Consider the following 12899-nt stretch of genomic DNA (forward strand, 5'->3'; position numbering starts at 1 on the left):
GGTTTTACTACCAGAGATGACCCCTAAAAATGTATGAAGACATTGAAGTTAGAGGTGGTATGTGAAGACATTCACATTGAAGACTATGATAAGAGAAGACATCGCGTGAAGACTATGGAGCGCGAAGACTTAGCAGTTTCGTCGTTCTGTGTTTTTCTTTGTTGAGTCATAGGAACCACCGTACTGTTAAGTGGGGTCCAAGAGAACCAGTCAGAATGACTGAAGTGATGCTTAACCAAAAATCCTATGCCTTCGAGTGAAGACTATGAGAGCAAATCTTGTCCAGAGTTGGATAAGTCAGCTTTGCTTGTAGTCCAAGTAAAGTTGCCGTGTGTGTTTGAAATCTGACCGTTGGAACACGTGTCAGTTCGTTAGTGACCAAGGGTCATTTTGGACAAACCAGGTCGGGTTGCCCAGTGGCTATAAATAGCCCACCCCCTACAACCATAAACGGTTGGCTGCTCAGAGTTAGACTACGGCTTTTGTCGTTTGAGAGCAACCCACCTCGAAGCCTTTGAGAGAGAATTCCTTGCGAGGATAAAGCCCTAAACACCCAGAGCCAAAGAGTGTTAGGCATCACTTAAGTCTTCCTGTCTGTGTGATCTGAAGAATTATTACACTTGAGGACTGTGAATCCTCCAGCCGGTTAGGCGTCGCGTTCTGAGCATCCAAGAGTCATTGTGGATTGCCGGTGAACGAAGTCTATGAAGGTTTGGAAGTCTACCTTGAAGACTTACCAGAGTGATTGGGCGAGGTCTGTGTGACCTTAGCTCAAGGGGAATACGGTGAGGACTGAGTGTCCTGAGCTGCGTGTTCTGGACTAGGTGTCTGGGACTGTGTGTCCTCAGGTTTAAATACCTATCCGCCCTAACCAGACGTACAACTGTCACCGCAGTTGGAACTGGTCTATCAAACCTTTGTCTTCATCAAGCTCACTGGTTCTATCCTTCCCATCTCTTTATTTACAGTTAGCCCTTGTGAAGTCAGTGCCTATTTGCATTGTCCATTTGTCTTCACTGTGTGACTGTTTGTTCAGATTGGTTTCATATTATCTTCCATCCTGATCCGTACTGCCTAGCTGTTGTTAGTCTTTGTGCCTCCACCTCATTGAATACTTAACTATGGCTTGTCTAGGGTAGTCTACCTTCCGCTGCATGGTTATAGGTTCATTTCTATCGTTTGTCTTCAAAACTCCCATGTATTGAAGACTTTCATAAAAATCGCCTACTCACCCCCCTCTAGTCGATATAACGCACTTTCAATTGGTATCAGAGCGAGGTACTCCCTTGTTCTATGTGATTTTGGTTTAACCGCCTGGAGTTTTAGTTATGTCGACCACAGGAATGAAGACTGTGTCATGCCCCATCTTTGACGGTCACGAGTATCCCAAGTGGAAGGCCATGATGAAGAAGCGCCTCACGGCGACGAACATCGAGCTGTGGACCGTCACTGAGATTGGTCTGACCGATCTGTGCAAGATGGCGGAAGCTGATGACATTCGCAAGTACACTCTTCTCAACCTCACGGCGAAGGACGTCATCTGCTCCTGTCTGTCTCAAAATCAGTTTAGGAATATCATGCATCTCAATCATGCGAAGCTTATCTGGGACCGTCTCTCTGAGGTCTATGAAGGTCATCGAACTCGTCATGATCCTTGGTTTGAGGACTTTAAAGAATCTCTCAAAGCGATGACATTCGAACCAGAATCATCATCTTCTGCATCATGCCTTATGGCAAAAGATGCTAAGGTAATTGAATGCTATCTATCTGAATCCAGTGATGATGAATCTGGTGATGATTTTGGACCCAGCTATGCAAAACTTGCTTCCCTTGCCACTAAACAACAGAAAGCTATGGAACATATTCAAAAACTGTTAGACAAAAGTGATGACCTGTTGGACGCTGAAATGACTCGATCTCAGTCCTTAATTGAAGACATAAAAAATCTTCATGTTAAGTATGAGGAACTTGAAAGTCGTCATGAAACGCTCTCAACAACTCATGAAAAGCTTTCCTATGATTATCTTCAAAGGAAGCAAGAACTCGAGAAATTGAGAGCGGCTCATGAAGATCTTCAAAAGGAAAATGAGTCACTTCGCGCTGAACAGATCAGTACCGCTCAGGAAGGATTTGAACCACCATGTCTTAAATGCCTTGAGCGTGATAATGCTACTTCTGTTGCTGAATGTTCTACTGCTGCTACTATTGCAATATCTTCAACTGTTGATGTGGTAACTAACCCCTTTGCTGAGGATACCACTGCTATTGCTGATGAGAATGCTAGGTTGAAGACATTGCTTGAAACAGGGATGTACAAAAGTCTCAAAGGGCATCAGACACTATGTGATGTCCTCAAAAGGCAGATCCTGAACCGAAACCCTAGGAAAGAGGGTGTTGGGTTTGAAAGGAAAATGAATGCTGATGGCTCTTACTGGAAACCTGAGCAGTACCCCAAAACCACATGGGTTGCTGCAAATGAACCTTCAGCGGATCCATCCACCCAATCTGGCTTCACTTGTGCTAATCCCATTGTTATTGATGAATCCTTTGATGCAAACTATAAACTGTTTAAGAATCAAAATGGTGAAGTGTTTGCCAGGTATATTGGTAGTAACTACAGGAATGAGCCGCCTATGAAGAAAGTCTGGGTGCCGAAAAGGTGTTTGGAGAATCTTCCTGTGAATGTCGTCATGACACCACAAGTGAAGAAGACAAACCCCAGACCACAGGCTTCATATGGTCCAAAGGCTTCATACAGACAGAGGACTCACCTGAGTCACACTAACGCAAATGTTTTGCAGGGAAACCTTACTCAGGCCTATGAATATGAGCGCGTTTCATCAAACCGCCATGTTCATAAGACCAAAAACTATTCTGCTTATCCTTATGAGTACTATTGTCCACCTGCAAGACTTTTTGCTAGGGCTCCAAAGCCAAAGTTCTCAAATGCTGCACTTAGACTCATTGCTTTAAAGCCACCCTTGAAGATGTGGGTGGCTAAGAAAGCTTAACTCTCTTTTGCAGGGAAAGGTCTCCAGCCGAAAACCAAAATCGTCTGAAGCCATTGCTAGGGACCTTAAACATCTTGTAGGGCGCAAGATCAAATGCCCAAATGGTCTTATTATGTATTTTGTTCCTGAGTCGCTTGCCACTTGCCCTATCAGTCCTAACCTCGATCTAAGCTTTCATAATCCACTTACTCGTCAAATGTTTATGCTTCACAATTCTCTTCGTGAAGCCTATCCCCCTAACTGCATTGTAGGGTACGACACCAGCTGCTTCAGAATGGATTATTGATAGTGGGTGTACTAATCACATGACTGGCAAGCGAAGCCTTCTCATGGACTCAACCTTACGTCCATCTGACAAAAGTCACATCACATTTGCTGACACTGGTAAAAGCAAGGTATTGGGTCTAGGTAGAGTTGCAATATCAAAGGATCAACACATGGATAAAGTCATGCTTGTTGAATCCCTTGGTTTCAACTTAATGTCTGTCTCAATGCTTTGCGATTTAAACATGATTGTGATGTTTGGAAAATATCGTTGCCTTGTTCTAATGGAATCTGACAAGTCTCTAGTGTTTGAAGGGTATCGGAAAGATGGTTTGTACATGGTAGATTTCTCAGCAGGACCACAGCTTGCCGTATGTCTTCTAGCAAAAGCTTCAGAATGCTGGCTCTGGCATCGGAGGCTAGGGCATGCTGGCATGAGGAACCTCCACACCCTTGCAAGGAAGAAGCATGTCATAGGCATCAAGGGCATCAAGTTCAAGAAGGATCACTTATGCCGTGCCTGTGAAGCAGGAAAGATGATGAGGGCCAAGCATCCCTCGAAGACAATCATGACAACGACTCAACCCTTCGAACTGCTCCACATGGACCTTTTTGGTCCCACTCATTACTCAACTCTTACTACTACTGCTTGTCTCTATGGCTTTGTCATTGTTGATGATTATTCAAGATATACTTGGGTGCATATAATCCTCTACAAGACTGAAGTGCAGGATGTCTTCAAACGCTTCGCCAATCGAGCCATGAACAACTATGGCATCAAGATCAAGCACATCAGAAGTGACAATGGCACTGAATTCAAGAACACTGGTCTAGACACTTATCTTGATACTTTGGGCATTACACATGAATTCTTAGCTCCGTACACACCGCAACAGAATGGCCTCGTGGAATGCAAGAACAGAACACTTATTGAGATGGCCCGGACGATGCTTGATGAATACAAGACTCCAAGAAAGTTCTGGCCTGAAGCCATTGATACAGCATGCCATATCATCAATCGTGTTTATCTTCACAAGCTTCTCAACAAGACATCCTATGAGCTCCTTACTGGCAAGAAGACAAATGTCAGTTACTTTAGAGTATTTGGTGCCAGGTGCTGGATCAAGGATCCACATCACACTTCAAAATTTGCACCAAAAGCACATGAAGGTTTTATGCTTGGATATGGAAAGGATTCGCACTCCTACAGAGTCTTCAACCTTTTTCACTATAAAGTGGTTGAAACAGTGGATGTGCGGTTCGATGAGACTAACGGCTCGCAAAGAGAGCACCTGCCAAATGTGCTAGATGAAGTTCCATCCAGTGAATCAATCAAACTTATGGGAACTGGAGAAATCATACCTTCTGAAGCTCAGCCTGAAGAGGAACTTATCATCTCCGCACCTGATCAACCTGAAGACAATGCTCAGCCTGAAGACAATCCTTCTAACGATGACAATGATCAGCAAGAGCAAAATCTTCTTCCTGTACATCCTCGTGTTGCAAATGAAGTACAAATTGAGAGAATAATTGGCAGCATCAATGCACCAGGTCCACTCACTCGTTCGAGGGCAACACAGCATGCAAACTTCTGTGGGCACTTCGCATTCGTCTCAATATCTGAACCCAAGAAAGTTGAAGAAGCCTTCATGGAACCTGAATGGATTCAAGCTATGCAAGAAGAGCTTCAACAGTTTGAGCTGAATAATGTATGGGAACTGGTTAAGCGTCCTGATCCTCGCAAGCACAATATAATAGGCACCAAATGGATATATCGCAACAAGCAATATGAGCATGGTCAAGTTGTCAGAAACAAAGCTCGTCTCGTTGCTCAAGGGTACACTCAAGTTGAAGGGATTGACTTCGATGAAACATTTGCTCCTGTGGCTAGACTTGAAGCCATACGCATACTGCTGGCCTATGCAAATCATCATAATATTATTCTGTATCAAATGGATGTGAAGAGCGCTTTTCTCAATGGCAAGATTGAAGAAGAAGTGTATGTTGCACAACCGCCTGGCATTAAAGATCCAAAACATCCTGACATGGTGTACAAGCTCAACAAGGCACTGTATGGCCTCAAACAAGCCCCTCGGGCTTGGTATGACACACTCAAAGATTTCCTGAAGAGCAAAGGCTTCAAACCTGGTTCCCTCGACCCCACTCTCTTCACGAAGACATATGATGGTGAACTGTTTGTGTGCCAAATATATGTGGATGACATTATCTTCGGCTACACCAATCAGAAATACAGTGAAGAGTTTGGATATATGATGCAAGAGCAATATTAGATGTCCATGATGGGTGAGCTGAAGTTCTTCCTTGGTCTTCAAATACGTCAGCAACGCAACGACATCTTCATATCTCAAGAGAAGTACCTCAAAGATTGCCTGAAGAAATTTGGAATGCAAGACTGCAAAGGCTTCACGACGCCAATGCCAGCCAAACATCATCTGGGTCCCGACGACAATGGTAAAGAGTTTGATCAAAAGGTATACCGCTCCATGATTTGTTCTTTACTTTATCTATGTGCATCTAGGCCAGATATTATGCTTAGTGTTTGCATGTGTGCTCGATTCCAAGCGGCACCAAAGGAATCGCATCACTTAGTTGTGAAGCAAATTCTTCGATATTTGGCTTACACCCCGACATTAGGATTATGGTATCCAAAGGGCTCAGAGTTTGATCTGGTTGGATTCTCGGATGCTGATTATGCTGGTGACAAGGTGGATCACAAGTCTACATCAGGCACATGTCATTTTCTAGGACGATCACTTGTATGTTGGTCTTCAAAGAAGCAGAACTGCGTATCTCTCTCCACTGCTGAATCTGAATACATTGCTGCTGGATCTTGCTGCGCTCAGCTTCTATGGATGAAGCAAACACTCAAAGACTATGGCATTCATCTGAAGCAAGTGCCACTCTACTACGACAACGAAAGCGCCATCAAGATTGCCAACAACCCAGTTCAGCACTCAAAGACAAAGCACATTGAAATTCGTCATCACTTTCTCAGAGATCATGTTGTGAAGGAAGATATCGATATCATACACGTCAACACTGAAGAGCAATTGGCAGATATCTTCACCAAGCCCTTGGATGAGAAGAGGTTTTGCAAGTTACGGTGTGAGCTAAATATCTTGGAATCCTCAAATGTCATGTGATCAGGCACACATCCTAACACTTATGCATATTGATGACTTAGATGTGCAACACACGAAGTAAAGTATATCTTCAATCAATGAAGACTTACATTCTAAGTGTGAATACATTAATGTGGAATTTGACTTCGGAGCGCCACGATAATTGTGCGCCGTGTCTGGGTCTAATACTTCCTATACGGTGGGTAACGCCACCACCAATTTTTTTATTTGAAGTGTTTCACTCATGGCGTTACGTTTGGTATGTCTTCACATTTGGTTTGGCTTCAATCTCAACTTGTCTTCATGATTATCTTCACTATGTTGATTTGGTTGTCTTTCTCATATATATATATATATATATATACACTAGTGTTCTGTCCTCTACAGCATTCACTTATAGCTATGTCTTCTTGTTGAATCTTTTGAACTAAGTGAATGTGATCGGACCCTAACCTCTCTATGCTCTCTATCTCAAACTCTATCTCTCCAAATCATATGCATTCTATTGAAACTATCGAATATCTTCTCTGCGTCCTTGTCAGTAGAAGATATAGAGACAAACATTAAGTCTGTTTTCAATGCTAAGTCCTTTCACCTGAAACCCGAAGAAGTGGGAACGACCACCCGACAATCCAGGCGTGCGTGGGAACATGGAACAACCTCCGATATGTTGCATGATAGCCACATGCCCTTCAGATGTGAATCGCCAGGGGCACCTGTGTAATAACACGGTGCCGTCCCTGTCCCTATAAATACACGCCTCACCATAGTCATTATCCTTTCTTCCACTCTCGCACAAACCCTAGCGCCATAGCTAGCCCTCGACGACACCGGCGACGAAGTGCTTAGCTGCCGCGACCTCACCGACGCCGTCTTCACGCCGGCCGTGGACATCGTCTTCTCCACCGTCGCCGTAGGTGTCCTCCTTCGCCAAGTTAGGGCACGGACGATCGAACTGCTCGGCCTCCTCCCCCACTCAGTCTAGCAGTTCTTCATGTGGTAAATAAAACTTCCTTTTTACGGCCCCTTTGATCCTATAGATTCATCACTTTCTACCACAAGCAGTCTCTGTTCACACAAGTTGGATCTATTTCATACTGCATCTCATAATATGCCTAGTATGTTCACTTATGCTTCACAAAGTAGTTAGATTCCTCACTTGTACTTATTCGTGGATTCGTACAAATCTAGAACCAACTCTCTATCTATGAGTGAATGTCTTCGCACTATGAGGTCAATGTCTTCTAAACTGATTTATCTTCAAAATCTTCTGAGAATGCATATGACCTCTTCCCCTTCCCTCGCACCTTAATGCTGTCACAGGTACATGTCCGTGGGAGAATCCCTTGGTTATCACAGTCTGCATTCATTTGCAGAATTCTTACAGCATCATATAAATTCTCCCGAAGCCAGTTCCTGTTTGACCCACAGGCGGAAGCCTTTGAAACCTTTGAACGTGTTGAAACCATTCAGTTTGAAGTTCATGGCTACAGAGAAATCTACAAGGAAGGGAGGCAGACAGCGCCGTGGAAACACTGCTAAGGACCTGCCACCAGATCTCTATGAGCTATACAAGTCAGATCCAGAAGAAACCCATGGAGAACGCAAGAACCGAATCCAATGGATTCGAAGACATTGGGCAGACGAATGGTTCAAGTACAGATTCGTCACCGACGAATATGCTGAGAAGAGTGCCATCAAGGGCCCATGGGGAGATATCATATACAAAGGTCTTCAGCCCAAATCATGGTCCGAAGCTATTGCTCAAGGCTTTTACCCCTGCATGCTTCGTGGACCTCAGCCTGCTAATGCCGACCCATCCTCTTTGTTATGGTGTCGCGAAGACAATCTCTTCAAGCGCAACTATCAGTTTGCACAGAACTCTGCCAAGGAAAACAAGAAGTCATTGGGATTAGACTTCAACCCAGGCCCCTCTGCGCCACATGCTGATGGCACACGAGAAGCTGAACCCAATCTGGTTGGGCCCTTCTACAACCTAGAAAGTCTCATCACTCATATTATGGTTCAAGGGGCAGTCGTGGATCAACCTGCAGATGATGCTGAATCTGACGAAGCACCTGCACCACTGAAGCCAACGAAGCTGAAGAAGCCTAAAGTTTCAAAGTCCGCCTCAGCACCAAAAATCTTACGGGCGAAGCCACTGGCTATTGCACCTGCTGAAGACAGTGTGCAGTCTGAAGATCTATCACGTATCTCCAAGAAGACTGAGATGAGAAAGAATACTGATCAGGCACTGACTGCTGCTGCTATTCTGTGCAATGACGCCATTGATCTGTCCAGCGATGAAGATCTTGCAGATGACGCTCTTGAACAACTGATCAAGAGCAAGGAAGAAGCAGAGATCTTCAATGATTTGCCTCTCTTTGATGTGACAATCCTCCATAACTTCATTGATGAGTGGTTTGACACGCCCAACCTCATCTTTGAAGATCTGCAACTTCCAATTGGCCTCAGTGTCGCCTTCAATGGCGCTATTGCTTCTGAGCTAGCTCTAGCTCAGCGCATAGTTGAACTGAAGCACAAAATTGACTATAAGAAAGCTCAGTTCAAGAAGCACATGGCAAAGCTCAACGTGCAAGATGTCAAAAACTTCAAGATCATGCTGCACGAGCTCAAAGAAGCCTTTCTCAAGAAGCGTGAAGAAGCTAAAGGTTCTCGTGAGCGCATGAAGAGCCTAGCTGACAAGTGTGTGCAAGCCTATAATGAGGCTGAGAAGCGCAAGGCTCTTGGTCGTCCTGGCATCGACCCCAGAATGGCTGCAAAGAAGAAGAAGCCCTCAACCGACCAATCTGCACCCTCAAGGTAGGAAGAACCTCGCATAGTCTTCCCAAGCAGCATAACTGGCTCGAAGCCAAAGGTTAGGTCAACCACTTCAGAACTGAAGAAGACGAGGACTGCCGAGGCTGAAGCCAGAAAGAGAAAAAATCCTGATGCTTCTGATGTCGCTCCCTCCAAGAAGAAGCACAGAACCAAGAAAGATCGGGCTGCTCCCACAGAGCCCCTTGTTGTAGAACCCATCTCTGTTGCTCGCCCTGATTCCTCGCATCAAGAACGACGGATAGTAGTTCATGAGCCTGCTTCCACAGAGGCTCCTGAAGCTGAAGACATTCCAGCAGTCGACCTCACCGCTGCTGAAGACATTAGTCACCATGACAATGTTGAAGATGATGAAGTCCTTCCTCAGATCGAGCACCAACTGGTATCATCGCCTGTGCTTACGCACAACGGACTCATCAGCATTGGTCATCCTCTGACGCCAACTGCTCAGGATGCATTGTGGGCTGATCACCCACAGAGACAAGACACTCCAAGCTCTCCCCAAGCAACCCCATCAGTGCAAGAAGAGGATGACGTTGAGGCCCAGCCAACTCCATCTTCACAGGCGTCGCCAGCGTTATGCAGGCTTCGCAAAGGACCAAGGCCCCAAGTCCCTCTTTCGAGCGTTTCAGAAGGAGAAGTGCACCACCAATCTGTTGCACGTCAAGTGTTTCCAGATGCCACTCCTACTGTGACTGTCTCTGAGTCCAAAGCCAAAATGGCTGAAGATGTTTCGGCTGCATCAGTCGATGAAGAAGAAGCCCCAAGAATTGCTCCACCCCGTCTCACCAAGATGTTGTTCTCGAGGAGAACGTGACCGACCCTCCATCTTCTGAAGTGGAGGTTGAGAATCCTGAGGCTGCCACCACTAACACCACTGAAGCCAATGACGTGGTCATGGCTGAAGACACTGTGGAGCCTGCACCTAACACTGTGCCAGAGGCCAATGAAGCCAATGATGCACCTGCAACAGATGTGCAGCCTGACGCCTCTGTTGATGCCACTGCTCCTGTTCCGCCACCAAGGCCACACACTATCGAGCAAGCATTCAACTATGGCCAACTTATCACTGTTAAATGGCCTTTTCTGACTCCTCCGCCTGCTGCTGGTCCTCAGTTTGACTATCACGTTGAGTACATGCCTCAAGTTCAGAAGCCAATGCCAAGGTTGCCCAGGTTTCCAGGTACTGCATCTGCACCCGGATCTTCTAATATCAATGGCTTCAAGGCACACAACACCTTCTTTGATAGTGCCAAGAACCCCTACACCAAGGCAAGAATATCTTCTGATTGGTTCTGGAGCTATCAGCAGCGCAGTTATTACTCATGCATCTTATACAATCAAGGTCGCATTTTCCCACATATGCGTCTTGACACTGAAGCCATAACTGGACTGCGCTGTTTGGAAGAAGCTCTGGATTGCTTCAGAGAGTCTGGCTTGCTGCAGTTCGTCAGTGATAAGGAGCACTGGAATGAAGAATTGCTGCTCCAATTCTATGCCACTCTTCATATCTGTGGCTACAATAGGGATCCGAAGACTTGGGTCCTTGAGTGGATGACAGGCAATGTTCATCATGAAGCCAAAGCCTTTGATATCATTGAGCTTACTGGCCTGCCCACTCCAGGAGATCTGTATGAACCTGGTTGTCAGCTTCACAGTGCTGCTATGGAAAGCATCTTCCACAAGCCTGAGCCCAATATGAGTCAGATGCTTAGCATGATGAAGCCTTTGCCTCCAGATGCTGAATATCCTAAGGAGTTCTTTGTTGAAGACCTTGAGTATCTGCCACGTACTATCTATCACATCATAAGGCAAACTCTCTGGCCCATCAAAGGACATTCTCCACATGCCAAGCTAGAAGGCGCAATGAAGACGTTGGTCTTTGATATTCTTCATGGCAAAAGCTTCAATGCACAAGACTTCTTTATTCGCCAACTTGCTGCATCAGGATCTGATCTCTTTGGCTTGAAGTTTTACGCTCCATGGATTATGCGGCTAATCAAACTACACTCAGCTATCACCTATCAGCCCTCTGCTCACAATCATCGGATCTTTATGCCCGACGTCGATATGTCAGTTGAAGCCATCTATCCAGAGCCTGCCAAGGAGCCCCTTAGTCTTCAAAATGCTGAGAATCAAAGCTTCTCTCAAAACATTGAAGGAGTTCAAGCAGTCACTCGTGTTTATCCTCTGGCTGGTACTACACGTGCACCTCATCGTGCCCTCACTGAAGCCACTGAAAGCACCATTACCCAACGGCCCAAGAAGCGATATCGTGTTCTCAACGACCGAGAACTTCTGGTTGCCCTTCATCAGAAACAGGATAAGCATCATGACTGGCTGAAGCGCCAAATACAAAGCCTCTTGGTGGACGTAAATAGGATTCGCAACCTTGCCACCAAGAATGCCTTTGTCGCCCATGAAACTTGTTGGCGTACATGGAAAGGGCTGACGCTTATGTGTTCTAAAGATGATCTTCAAGAGGATGGCTTCTCTGAACGCTTCAAGTTTGACTCAACACCTCCAAGAAGGACTGTGCTGCGACGAACTCCGTCTCTTGAAGACTCTGACTTCTCCTCCTCTGTCGCTACAGTGAATGCACATGTCATCGATGATGAAGACGATGCTACTTCACCACCTTCAGCGCGAATCACCACTACACCGAGTTCGTCTGCACCGCCAACCAACTCCGACGACCCTGCTGCCTCACCAACTCCTCATGGGAACGAGTAGGTGCTCTATGTCTTCAAACCTTTTTGGTCCTTACTGACAAAAGGGGGAGAAGCATATGAGTTTGATAGTCTTCAAGTGGGTCCATATGGGCGGTGGTTTTATATTTTGCCTAGTGTTTACAACTCTCGCGTTTTGATACATTTGGTTCTCTGAGTTGTAACACTCAAACTCGATGGTCGTCTGCTACTTATTTGCTTTTCTGTGATGCGATGATAAATTCCGCATGTGCGACGATAAATTCCGCACTTAGATCATTTTGTAGACGTCCATTTTTCATTATGCACGTCATTATCTTCACATACTTTTCATGCATGATGAATTGTCATCATAAGTTGAAGAGGATCTCCACAAGTACAACCTGCCATGTGCATTTGCATACCAAAAGCAAATTACTTATATGCACATCTTCAGGGGGAGCCTTTGCCACTTATGAAGACAATAACCAATCCTTTACAATTTCACATATTTTATTCCCCGTTGAAAACTTCAACTAGTTTGTCATCAATCACCAAAAAGGGGGAGATTGTAAGTGCATCTAGTGCCACCCCTAGTTGGTTTTGGAGTATTGACGACAAACCTAGTTGAGGGACTAATGTGTTTGTGAGAATTGCAGGATAACACAGGTAGAAGTCCCTCATTGATTCGGTTTTTCTACCAGAGATGACCCCTAAAAATGTATGAAGACATTGAAGTCAGAGGTGGTATGTGAAGACATTCACATTGAAGACTATGATAAGAGAAGACATCGCGTGAAGACTATGGAGCGCGAAGACTTAGCAGTTTCGTCGTTCTGTGTTTTCCTTTGTTGAGTCATAGGAACCACCATACTGTTAAGTGGGGTCCAAGAGAACCAGTCAGAATGACTGAAGTGATGCTTAACCAAAAATCCTATGTCCTCGAGTGAAGACTA

Source organism: Triticum urartu, chromosome 2A (genome assembly GCF_056163025.1).
Source record: "Triticum urartu cultivar PI428250 chromosome 2A, HENAU_Tu73, whole genome shotgun sequence".
NCBI classification, from domain to species: Eukaryota; Viridiplantae; Streptophyta; class Magnoliopsida; order Poales; family Poaceae; genus Triticum; species Triticum urartu.